Source organism: Euprymna scolopes, chromosome 2, assembly GCF_053919585.1.
Source record: "Euprymna scolopes isolate OS-2025 chromosome 2, ASM5391958v1, whole genome shotgun sequence".
NCBI classification, from domain to species: Eukaryota; Metazoa; Mollusca; class Cephalopoda; order Sepiida; family Sepiolidae; genus Euprymna; species Euprymna scolopes.
The window spans coordinates 85395027-85407166 of NC_136483.1; the positions used below are offsets into that span (position 1 = coordinate 85395027).

At 33.3% G+C, this 12140-nt stretch overlaps 1 protein-coding gene across 1 annotated transcript in view; it reads left to right on the forward strand.

Annotated features, from left to right (window-relative positions):
* Positions 1-4412: 4412 nt before the first annotated feature.
* Positions 4413-12140, forward strand: part of LOC145293249 (endoplasmic reticulum disulfide reductase DNAJC10-like) — a 78704-nt gene continuing 70976 nt past the window's right edge. The window contains exon 1 of the mRNA XM_080139824.1: positions 4413-4623. The gene's annotated coding sequence lies outside the window, so the exon portion shown is untranslated. The remainder of the gene's footprint in view (positions 4624-12140) is intronic.

Genomic DNA, 12140 nt, shown 5'->3' on the forward strand with positions numbered 1-12140 from the left:
CCAACTAGTAGATGTCTGTAACAAAAAAAGAAAACTGGTTTTCATCAAACGGAAATGGAATCATGTCGTATTTTCTAGGGCGACAATTTTATCGTTCCACCCTGTATAATTATTTACTATAATAATTATTAAATACCTACAAACACTAGTGTTTCATCCTTTTGGGAATCATCAGTGCAGGGTGTCACGATTAACACCAATCGATAGATTCGAACCCGGCAACAGAAGCCATTTCTGACTCTGTTAGCAAAGACCTAATCCATTTGGCCACCATTAACTGCGAGAAATACTGTTGAAATTTAAACATTTATTTTTAAATGTTTTGAACGTCTGTCAGAGTGATCTAATCATTATATCTTAATTCCTTACTTCTTGTGCTAATTACTGGTAGCCTGGAGGTTAAATACCAGCCCATGAAGTCAAGGATGACTTTGTGATTGGCTTCAACTCCTCCGACTGGTAGCAATTGTCACTTCCTACACTGATACAAATGCAAATTCAAAACACGTGTCCATAGGTTTAAAAATAGTTATTATTAATATTTATTTAAAAAATATTATCATTTTATCAATATAAGAGACACAAAACCTACAGAATCAAACCACGGCCACCGAGAGTAAGAAGAAGGTCTGTTAGCTGAAAAATGTCTGCAGGCAATGTAGGTAAGATTTGTCAGACTGTCAGTACTATATGAGGGCCATTTGAAAAAGAGCAATAAAACTTTTTTAAAAAGAAAAAGGAACACAGTTCGATTACTACTTAAACTGAACTTCATTCAATATAAAATATAAATATTATCTACGTAAAATTAAGTAATTTTAAAGCAATATACAATACTGATAAAACTGAATTATGAATTTAGGGAACAAACAATTCAAGAAACATTAAACACAAATATTTTTTGGCCTTCGGAACAAGATCCCAGTGTAATATCTGTTTTGATGCTACATTTTACCTTTTCTGTCCTCGGTCGGTGGAGGAGAAATCTTTCATGACCGAGACAATTTTTATTTTTGTTCCCATCCAGAGTGCCCCTTATTGGGAAACTGGATTTTGCCCACAAGATTATATGTTGAAATATTTAAATAACTATTACTTTAAATACAGAAATTATATTTAAAGTTTTGGTTTTCTGTTCTTCTATGTCCATTTTTTCCACATATTTTTCATCAAAATGTGTAGCGTATTAGTTGCCTCACAGGCCATCATCAGTGATCGCTCACTGGCAGTAACCTGTGGTGTTCCCTGGAGACCAAGTGATAACAAGTCTCCCCAGATTTCCAGTGTTCTGCATCTCTTGACCACTTGTGCAGATGATTGCATGTTATCGCAACAGCCATTGTAACTGATTTCTCGTTGGCATCGGCCATTGGTTTGGGTGACAAAATGTCTCCCCAAGGTACCAGATTTGAACTGCAAACTTTCAGTGGAGATTTGGTTAGTACTCTCCCACCTTGGTCTTTCCTTCTTCCCAAACCCTTCACAACTAGTTGGAGTGGCGCCAGTCGATGTCATCTACACCAGTTTTTTATTATTATTACTATTATTATTATGATAATAATAAGGGTGCTTGTGCAGTGTATGCATGTGTATTTTAAATATTATTTCCAAGTTAAATTAAATTTTGGGTTTATATTACTGTACACATATATTTGAAAAAGTGGTCAAAAATCAAATATATACCAAATAAATGTTATCAAAGGCAAGATAAGTTACTCTTCTACCTATCTGGAAAGGTTTTTAGTGGTTTTACTCACTTTAAGACGTGTAATCGCTTCAAAAATCATACAATGTTTATCGATATATTTTATTTGTTATATATTTGTTTTTTTGACAACTTTTTCGAATCTATGTATATAGTAAAACAGATCGTTAAAAAAAACAAAAAAAAAAAACTGCTGTGAAAAATGCTAACTATATTTGGAAATACTCAGTGAAAAGTTTTATTTATTATTAAAAGAACGGACTGAAAAATATACAAAAATTGTTTGTTTTGCAGTAAAAAAAAATAAAATAAAATGAAATATCCGACTTTCTCTGATAGAAATTAAAGGTTCAAAAACTAGTTCGCTTATTATATTTTGTTAGATTAAAATTCTCCCAATGTGCAATTATAATAATTATTATCCAAATGGAGAATTGTTCTTTCTCTTTAGAACATACGTGAACAATCGGTAACACATATTGGTAGACATGGATAATCAGTAGCCATATTTTTTTGCCTATTAGCGTGACCACGTGGTTGAATACCGGAAACTGTCTCTACCTACAACTTAATCAGGAAGTGACGTTACGCTGTCATATGCATCGGCCTTCTTCTTACTCTCAGTAGCCATGATCAAACACAAAGTCTTGGTGATTTTCTCTCTTCTGATCTAGAACATGTGATGCAATAGGGAGGAGGGAAATGACTTGTAACTTTTAATTCATCCCAAACCAATCTCTTTTTTCACCACCAATACTCAGATTCTTGTTTTTTCTCAGTTGAAATGAATGGGTCTCTTCTCATGCAGTTCCTTGTTTTGATAAGTCTCCTAAGATTAACTTCCACTACAGGTCTATAATGGAAGACATATCCAATCTGTTGCTAAAGTTGCTGAGAAAATGGTTGGATCATTCTATCGCTTCATAAAGTACATGACTCCTGATCCAAATCTCTACATATATAAGAGTTGAATACATCTAAAGATAAAATATTGATCCCATATCTGGGGAGGTGCCGCTCAGAGTACTCTTTTGTATCTTGACAAAGTACAAATGTGGTAATGGTTAATCTGAATTGGGAATCAAAACTTTTTGGGGTATTAGAATCGGTATTGGAATAAAAAATTCTACCTATTTTCCCTTGCCAAACATGTAGTGAAGCCAAGACTACTACTTCTCCATTACATTTCTCTTTCTCTCTACTTTTCTCTTTCCCTTCCTTCCTTCTTTTCCCTTTTACCTTCCTTCCTTCTTTTCTCTCTATGTGAAGGCCAATCAGGATGGAGAACAGTTCTGGTGGGAAAGAAGGAGATACAAGAAGTTTTGGAAGCAAAAAGATGGAGAGACGAGTTGTTCCAGCGTCAGGAGACAAATGAAAATCCCGAACTTTCTATGACCCAATACCACTTGTACGCTGAAATGTATATAAAACCGTTTCGTTTTGAAATGCCCTTTTTCTTGATTATTATTTTCAGGTCGGTTTCTAGACCGTTCCAACACTCCCATCTTCTTATTAATTTTGACGACTCCCCAAAAGGAAGACCGGGCAAAATGGTGACCTACCCAACAAGATTTACATTATGGTAACCGCCATAATTCTTTTAATAGTTTTGTTTGTTTTAGAACTTAATTTTCCATTGCTGGTACTAATAGTAAAACGATAAATATTTATTAATATTAAACTACCAGTGAAACTAAAATCTAGTGTAGTTTTACATTTGAAAAAATATCTGTACATATTACATGCTTTTTTTTCTGGTAATCAAAAAAAAAAAAAAAAAAAAAAAAAAAATCAAAATCAAAGCTATAACTAAATATTTAAAGATTTTTAAAAGAATTGGAATCAGAATTTGTATTTGAATTGGCAATTTAGAACAGAATCAATAATTGTATTGGAATCAAGAAAAATGTTGGAACCGTTCCATCACTCGTACAAATTGACTTTGCAATCTAGTGGAGAATGATCTCTACAGCTCCTTTCTCACAGAAGAGACATCTGCTATTTTGTCTACCTTTATTTTCGCAAAAGGTTCTCAACCGAGCTCCAATCTCTGGTTTTCGCTTTATAAGACACTCCCAGCAAGAGCTCACCTTTTACCATAACTGCAAAGAACTTTATCGTTTCTTTCATGCGCCTAGCACACTACAGAATTTCCATAAACAGAGTTTCTTTCCAAGAACTTCCCATCTGTGAAACACATTACAGCGAGACTGCTTCCCTGCAGATTACAACATGGTCATCTTCGAATCCAATGTAAACAAATACTTGTCACAAACCGTTCTGATAAGTAATCAAAATTTGTTAATTCGCTTCATCATTTTCAATCCTCTCATGACATTCTTCGTCATTCAACTGACAATTCACTATCCCCCCTCATTAACCCTTATCCTCAAGTGATGACTCATCTGCACATCAATAAAATATGAGAAGGTTTTAACTCATTTACCCGCGCTTAGATCCTCTCCCGTCCGACCCTTCTTGTGAATGTAAATTTTAACATCAATTTCTCACCCGGCGTAGTATTTTTAGAAACGATCAAAAAGACGCCTAAGAAAAGAGAAAATCCCGAGTGAAAAATAGATGTCAAAAAATAATAGCCAATGAGAAAGCACCACGGTGCCAAAGTCCAAGTTGGAGTAAAAACATACGGTGAAGAGTGACGTCATGTACTAACTCCGCACAAAGTTGTGACGTGTACAAAATGTGTGCACACATAAACGCACTTGCCTTGTCGCCGCAGCGCAGTCACATTTTTCGTCTCATTCCCCGACCGCTTCTTACGCAACAAATAAGTTATCATTATTTTTTTTTTAAATCTTCATTTTAAAGGATTTTATTTTTTTTTATTATTATTTTGATTTCTGCACATGACAATGATATAAGACTATAACCGGCGCAGTATGGAAATTATAACCCAAGTAAGTATAAAAGAAAAACAAACGATATTTTACTTATATAGCGGACGAAATGTTCCTTTTTTTTTCTTTTTTTTCTTCTTAAAAACAGAAGAAAACGAAAGAATAAAAATAAATATTTTCGCTGGTAATTAAATCTAAACTGATTTTTTTTTTTTAAATCAATTAAAATTTAATTAAAGACCTAAAACTTAAGACAATGATTTTTTTTTTATTGAATGGGTGGTTGTTGGCAAGTCTTGTTAATTGAAAGTGCGCGAAAATAAGCTTTGAATAATAATGATAAATTCCTTAAAAATAAACTTTGGTTCAATTAAGATCGCATGAATATCTCTTCATTTTGCACAAATGTTGGATACGATTGATCGTTATTGTTCTTAAAATTGTCTTACTTTAAAAAATTTACTTTTTAACATAAAAATATAACTTTTTTTTTATATTAATATATATTACTTTTACCGCATCATTTTCTTTTTGACGTCTTGTTAAACGATCAACTAATGTATTAATCTTCTGATTACTTTGCGTTTGAATTCGTTAAATTTCTTTAATATATTTTAAAAAGTGTTTAAAGTTTTCTTTGTGTGTAAACCAAAAAACAAAAAAAAAAAAATGACATTTATATATTGTTTAACATTCCCAAGCATATTTAGAAATCCATTCTTAACATAAGAGAGGGGTTCTTAACTGTTACCTTGCACAGACGGAACTCTCCTAAAACGAAAACAAATAATTTGCACGGGGATGATAAACTGCAGTATTACTGTGTAGTACTGCACTGCAGTAATGCCCCAAAAGTTTGTACTTTCACAGTTTACGGACGGACAGTGCTATTTTTTTTTTCGTTTTAGATAGGATTTTCAAATTTAATTAAATTTTATTGTTATGGTATCTTTTGTTTATTAAATTCTTAAGTGAAAGTACAGAATAGTTTACAAAGTATCCCTTCTCCATGTTAAGAATGAATTTCTCTAAATGTCATTTCAACATGGACTGTAAACTAAGTAGCAACGTTTAGTAATAAATAAATAAATAAATGGATGAAAATATGGTTCAGTTCAAGTTCTGTATGTAATTGTTTACAAAAGAAGCAGTCGGCTCGGGCTACACACGGTGTTTAGGGATTTTCGCCTCAAAAAGTCCGTTACTTTGAAAGGGAGTTTTTTTTTGTTTGTTTTTTTTTGCGCTTCTATATATATATATATATGTTGAATTTCAACGTAAAAAAATGGTACCTACGTAATTGCCAGGTCTGAAATAGTAAAATTAAAAAAACAAACAAAAAACAAACCCAAAACGATAAAGTACATAAATAATTATTAATGGAGAAAAAAATTTGTGAAATGAAGCAAAATCACATTGTTGGACTTACTTAAAAAAAAAAAAAAAAAAAAAAGTTCACAGGGGAGATAATTAAGTTCTATTGCTTACGTCACGTAACGAACGTAATTCAAAATGTCGGACAAATTTTATTCCGCATCTAAACCTTATCGAAAACTGTTTTTCATTAATAATTGTTTTTCTGGCGTATCGTTTTCCGTAATTTCTGGGTATGTTACTATTTGCGACATGACATTTACGTAGGTACTATTTGTTTTACTTGGATTTTAATATTTTTCGCTAGAAGCACCAATTTTTTTTTTCCAATAGTAAGTTTTTATTTTTTATTTATATTTAGTTTTTGTGAAAAAATACTTCTAAAAACTAGATAGGTTTTTTTTTTTTTACACAGTGGTCACCACTTATCAAGGCCCGGAAGCCACTCAGGGATAAGGGTTATTGCAAGTACATTACGTTAGTGTGGAGATTTGATGAAGTGTTTAATTAAGGGGGCGGTTCATTAGGAATTTGTTAACGTTGGATTTGAACACATCCAAGTTGTAGACAGGTGGGAAGCAGGCAGACGGAACAGAGTTCCACAGGCGCGCAGTTCTTAGAAAGAAGCTTTGTTCATGGAATCCACGTTTTGATTTAGGCACAGATAAAGAGTGGGAGAAATTTTTCACAGTGGATTCGGCTAGAAGGGTGTTTTTCGTGAAAGATTGGCGAGGGGGGGGGGACCAAAGATTGGAGTTCAGACGAGCACCTGCCATGGAAATAACGATAAAACAAGGATAGGCTCGCAACGTCTCTTCTGTGGGAGAGAGGTTGCAAGGTAGAGAAAAAGGCATCCCCCACTAAGCCACAAAGTCTATTTTATACTCTGTCAAGGCAGGATAGGCTGTTTTTAGCAGCTCCTGCCCAGATATGGCAGCAATATTCCATCCTTGGACGTACTTGGCTTTTATATAGATAGAGAATTGCATCAGTAGTGAGATATCTTCTGGAGCGGTAGAAGGATCCCACCATCTTTCCAGCGACCTTGGCAACAGACTTGATGTACATGTTCCATTTCAGATCAGGAGTAAAGGTCAAACCCAGAAGCTTGTCAAAACACGGGGCCTCTCCCAGACGAGAGCCATCCATCCCAATTGATGCCAGATGGGGATCAGAGCGTTGATGATGTAAGGATAGGAGCTTGGTTTTATATGCATTAAAGGTAACCAGCCACGTCTTCCCCCACTGAACCACGCGCTCGAGATCAGAGGAGAGAGAATCAGTGCAAAATGAATAGCCGATGTTCAAAATGTATAAACATTTTGACCCCTCCATTTACTTAAAAATTCAGTACTCATGATGCAGTTATTGATCCGTGCTGAAATAATGTTATTATTTAAAAAGACATTCTTAACATGGGGAGGGTGTTTTGTACCTATTCTGTACTTTAACCTTACAATTGAATAAAAAAAACATATCCTAAAACTTTAATTAAATTAGGAAATACGATTTAAAAAATAGCACGGATCAGTAAGTGTATTAGCACCAAAAATTGACTTAAAATCAGGAAATTAACCAATTGTAATGAAAATTTCAGTATTTATCAAATAATTATCACGGAATATAATGAACCCATTATTTTTATGTGAATCATAGTGGAACTGTATTATTTTGTTTAGACAAAAAACACCTTTACTAAAGTTATGGCTTTTAGGAAAGGTAATTGTTTTACCCTCCTAATAAATTATAACAAAGAACAAGGCACAAAAGAAATACAAATTTCTTTTTAAGCAATAACAATGAAGAGTATTTTATTTGTAGCAGGAGCTCGCAGGTCAGGCTGCTAAAAGGGAAGAAGGAAAAGAAAGTTCCTTTAAGGTCGTCGAAGGTTAGTCAGTACCGTGTCGTCACCGGCTGGATAGCAGTTCTCTCAAATCGAGACCGTCAGTGCTATAGTGAGATGTCCAGTGGACAGGGGACGAAAGAGGATAGATGTTGCAAGGCTGGCAGTCTGGTTCTGACTAGCTGACGTTCCCTAAAGACTTTTTGGGAGCAGATGAATCAATGCGCCCTGTTAGCTGATATGTCCGCCTGTGGCCGGAGAACTCAGAGGGGGGGGGCATTGATTCGCCATAGCAAATAGTTCTCTGTGACTGCTACAGGTAGTAAAAAAAAAAAAAAAAAATTTGCTTTTTTATGAAAATAAAGCATCGTAAATTGTAACAATAAAAAAGAAAAATTAATTTGTTCAGGAACATTATGAAAAAAAGCTCCTGACGTCCGCATTAATGAATTCAATATAATTAAAAAAAAAAAAAAAATTAATTCCTTGAACTACCGATATTATCATTGAATTAAACATTGTTAATATTGTCACACAAAAAAAATAATTGCAAAAAATGTTTCCTCGTTTTTAGATTACATGTTTTGCGTAATTGTTATATGTAAGATTTTAATATTTTCCTTGTTTGAATGAATGCGTAACTTTCGGTTTAACATAATTTTTTATGTAAACTTGAAAAATAATAAAAAAAAATTTTTAATTTAAAAGCAGGAACACAGAAAAATAATTAGATTAAAAAAAAAATGGTAAAAATTATACAAACGTTTACAATAGGAATGTACGGATGCATGGCTGGGGAAAGAAAAGAAAACCAGCATTCCCTACCTCCCATCAACTATCTGACGTTATTTTCAGACAGCCTTTTGGCTTTCTTACATTTTAGCTGTAGAACGCATTCTTAGACAACTTTGTTTTTGTTTGTGCAAAGCTGGAATCTCTCGCTTTTGGGGGGGGGCTAATTAAGCTATTTTTTGGTATAAAATTCAGGGTTTTAACTTTCTGGTAAAAACAAAAGTTGTTCAGAGATAATGGGTTTTAATAGATTTTTAAATCAGTAATTGGATTATTCTCCATCTAGTGGTCATTGCTACATTTTACTTTTAGAAAAAAAACTTGTAGTTAAAAACTATTTCAAAATAAGGGATTTTTTAGAGTGTTCATTGGGCAGCCAACAGCTTCGCAAACCTCCTTTATAAACAGTCACAGACGGAACTTGAACCTTTTTTTTTTTTTTTACTTGAGATATAAGTTGTCAAGGCCTGAAGGCCACACGAGGATAAAGGTTAATAAATGTAAGGTGGTAGTTTAGTAATTGTTAATAGTGTAAATTGTGTAGAATTTGATTTATAGGGATGGCTAAACTAGAACTTGTTTATATTGGATTTGAAGGCTATCATGTTGTATTTAATCGGAAAGCAGGCCAGTGGAACAGTGTTCTACATACAGGCAGGTCTAAGAGAGAAGCTTTTTTCATGGAATCTGCATTTAGATTTAGGCACAGATAGAGAATGTGGGGGAGGATCCTATATAGTGGTTGTAGCTAGTCAAGTGTTTTTTGTGAATAAATTGGCAGGGGGGGGGAACCATAGGTAGATGATAGAGTTCAGTCGAGCACTTGCCATGAAAATAGCAATAGAGCAAAGACAAACTTGCAACGTCTCTTCTGTGGGGAAAGAGGTTGCAAGGAAGAAAAAAGGCATCACCTACTAGGTTTCAAAGCTGGTTTTGAACTCTATTCAGGCAAGATAGGGCGCACCGAGCAGCTCCTGCCCAGATGTGGCAACAGTCCATTTAGGACATACCTGTTATGTATATTATACATATAGATTATTGCATCTGCAGTGAGATACCTACTGGAGCGGTGGAGTAATCCAACCATTTTCCAGCAATCTTGGCAACAGATTTGATGCATGTGTTCCATTTCAGAAGGTCAGTCTCAGAAGCTTGTCAAGACATGGAGCTTCCCAAAGACTACAACCATTCATTTCAGTTAGGGCGTAATGGGGTTCAGTGATTATGATGTAAGGGGAGACATTTGATTTTAGATGCATTAAAATTAACCAGTCACCTTTTTCCCCATTGCATAACATTTTCAAGATCAGAAGAGAGGGAATCAGAATAATCTTGGTCATTGTTGGCCTTTGATTTATATAAGAGCATAAATAATTGTCCATCAGCGATTAAAGCATCCAATTAAAATTAGATTTTAACAACTTGCAAAAGTAAATTAGAATTTGATTTCAGGATTAGAAATGCAGGGTACGCCTTACAATCCATTAAGATTCGAAAAAGTGGTCAAAAATTCAAATATAATAAATAAATGCAAGTTACTCTTCTACCTACCTTATATTTTGGCATATAAGACAACCCTTAAAGTTAAAAAAAAAATCATCTTTAAAAACAAATATTTCATAAGATAGCGAGTGTTGCAATCTCTACCCTAGGCTAAATTAACATGCTTTCGTGATTTAGCAGTCGTCTTATACAACTGATATATGATAAATTTATTAAAATTTGCTCCAATTTCGTACCCCGTCTTATCTGATGGTCCCCTTATATGCCGAAATATATGATATCTAGAAAAGTTTTTAGTGGTTTTACTCACTTTAAAATGTTTATTCGGTTTGAAAAACATTGTGTCAAGCATTAGGTGAGAAAAAAAAAAAGGCTGCGAATTGACACCTAAATATTTAAAGTTTTGATAATGACTTAAAGATAATAAATTATACAACCCATCCAATATATGTTACCATGACATATATTGAGTGAGGGTGAGTTTCTAATAGGGTTTTCTTTTAGTTTTAAGTCATTTTCAAGTCTTCAAATATTTAGGTGTCCATTCCTGGCCATTTTTCTTGTTTTCATGTAACACTCAACACTTTATGTTTAAGGGAGAATAAAACCGCTAAAAACTTTTAGATAGGCGAAAGAGTAACTTATCTTGCCTTTGGTAACATTTCTTTGTTATTTATTTGATTTAACAATAACCCTTATCCCTGAGTGGCTTCCGGGCCTTGATAAGTGGTGATCACTGTGTATAAAAAAAAAAAAAATTTTTTTTTTTAATTATTTTTTTTTTGAATCTCTGTGGATTGTAAAACATACCCAAAATGCTATTCAAAACCAATCAATTTTATTAAAAAATTGGACAGAAATGTTTAGAAATAGTTGAGATATTCCAACGATCCGTATTTTAGTGCTTTTTGGCTCCATGGTAAAAAAGGAGCCAGGGTTTGTAGCAAATTGTTCAAGTTTTGGATTTCACTTTTTCAAAAAAATAATTCTAATGAATTGCCCACTTGAGCGACACAATTTTTGTCCACGAAATTCTGAAACAACTGCTCCTGTCTTGTTTGATTTTGAAACCTAAAAGAAAACCTATCCAGATAAGTAGAAAAATACCTCATTGAATTTAGTAACGTTTACTTGTTGACTATTTGTTTCTTTCACCCTTTTATTTTTTTTGTTAAATATTCTTGCAAATCACCCATTTTTCGATTGTGTAGATTTTAGCATCCCAAGTTCAGCTTTTAATTTTTAATAGTTCTGCTACCACAGCTCCAATAATCGATTCATAGTAAATAAAAAAACATTTACATCTCATTTTTTGATCTACAGACTTGAAACTTGATATATAAGGGATTTGAATTTGTGGAACAAATTCGATTTGATTTTTAGCCAGAAAAATAGCTGCTAAGGAGTCACAATTGAAAAAGAAAAAAAAAAAAAAGTCGGAACTTGGCATGCATAAGTTGAATAAACGCATTATTTCTATGCATGTGCGAATATACATTTATATCTTTAACAGCGTTATTTTTTATTTTTTTTAAAGTTTTTATATGCATATAGACTTGGATCAGAAATTAATGAATAATGCTGGAGAGCTATGTTTTGATTTCAATTCTAGTTGATGGCACTCAAGTCATTTATTTTTTTTTTTTTTTACATTTGCAACCACTACTATATATTGGGTACAATATAATAATCAATAGAATATTGGTTATGTAATAAATACGAAATCTGCATAAATTAAAATATCTAATTTAGTCATATTTTATGACTGGGCAATGCTGGGTGGCCTGCTAGTATAATACATTTTAACAAGCCTTTTTGGTTAGAAACAAAGTGTAGTATCTGTTCTGATGCTGCACTTAATCTGTTATGTTCTCAGTAAAAAGTCTTAGACTGAGGCAATTTTTATTTTGTTCCAATTCAGTGCCCTTTTATGTGCAGCTTTCTTTCACATAAAAAAGCTGACTTTGTGTCTAACTTTGCCCTCTTGAGAGGCAAGTAAATTGGAACAACAATTAAAAGAATGTTCCCCTATCATTGATTTTTAAATAAATGAAAAGGAAAAAAA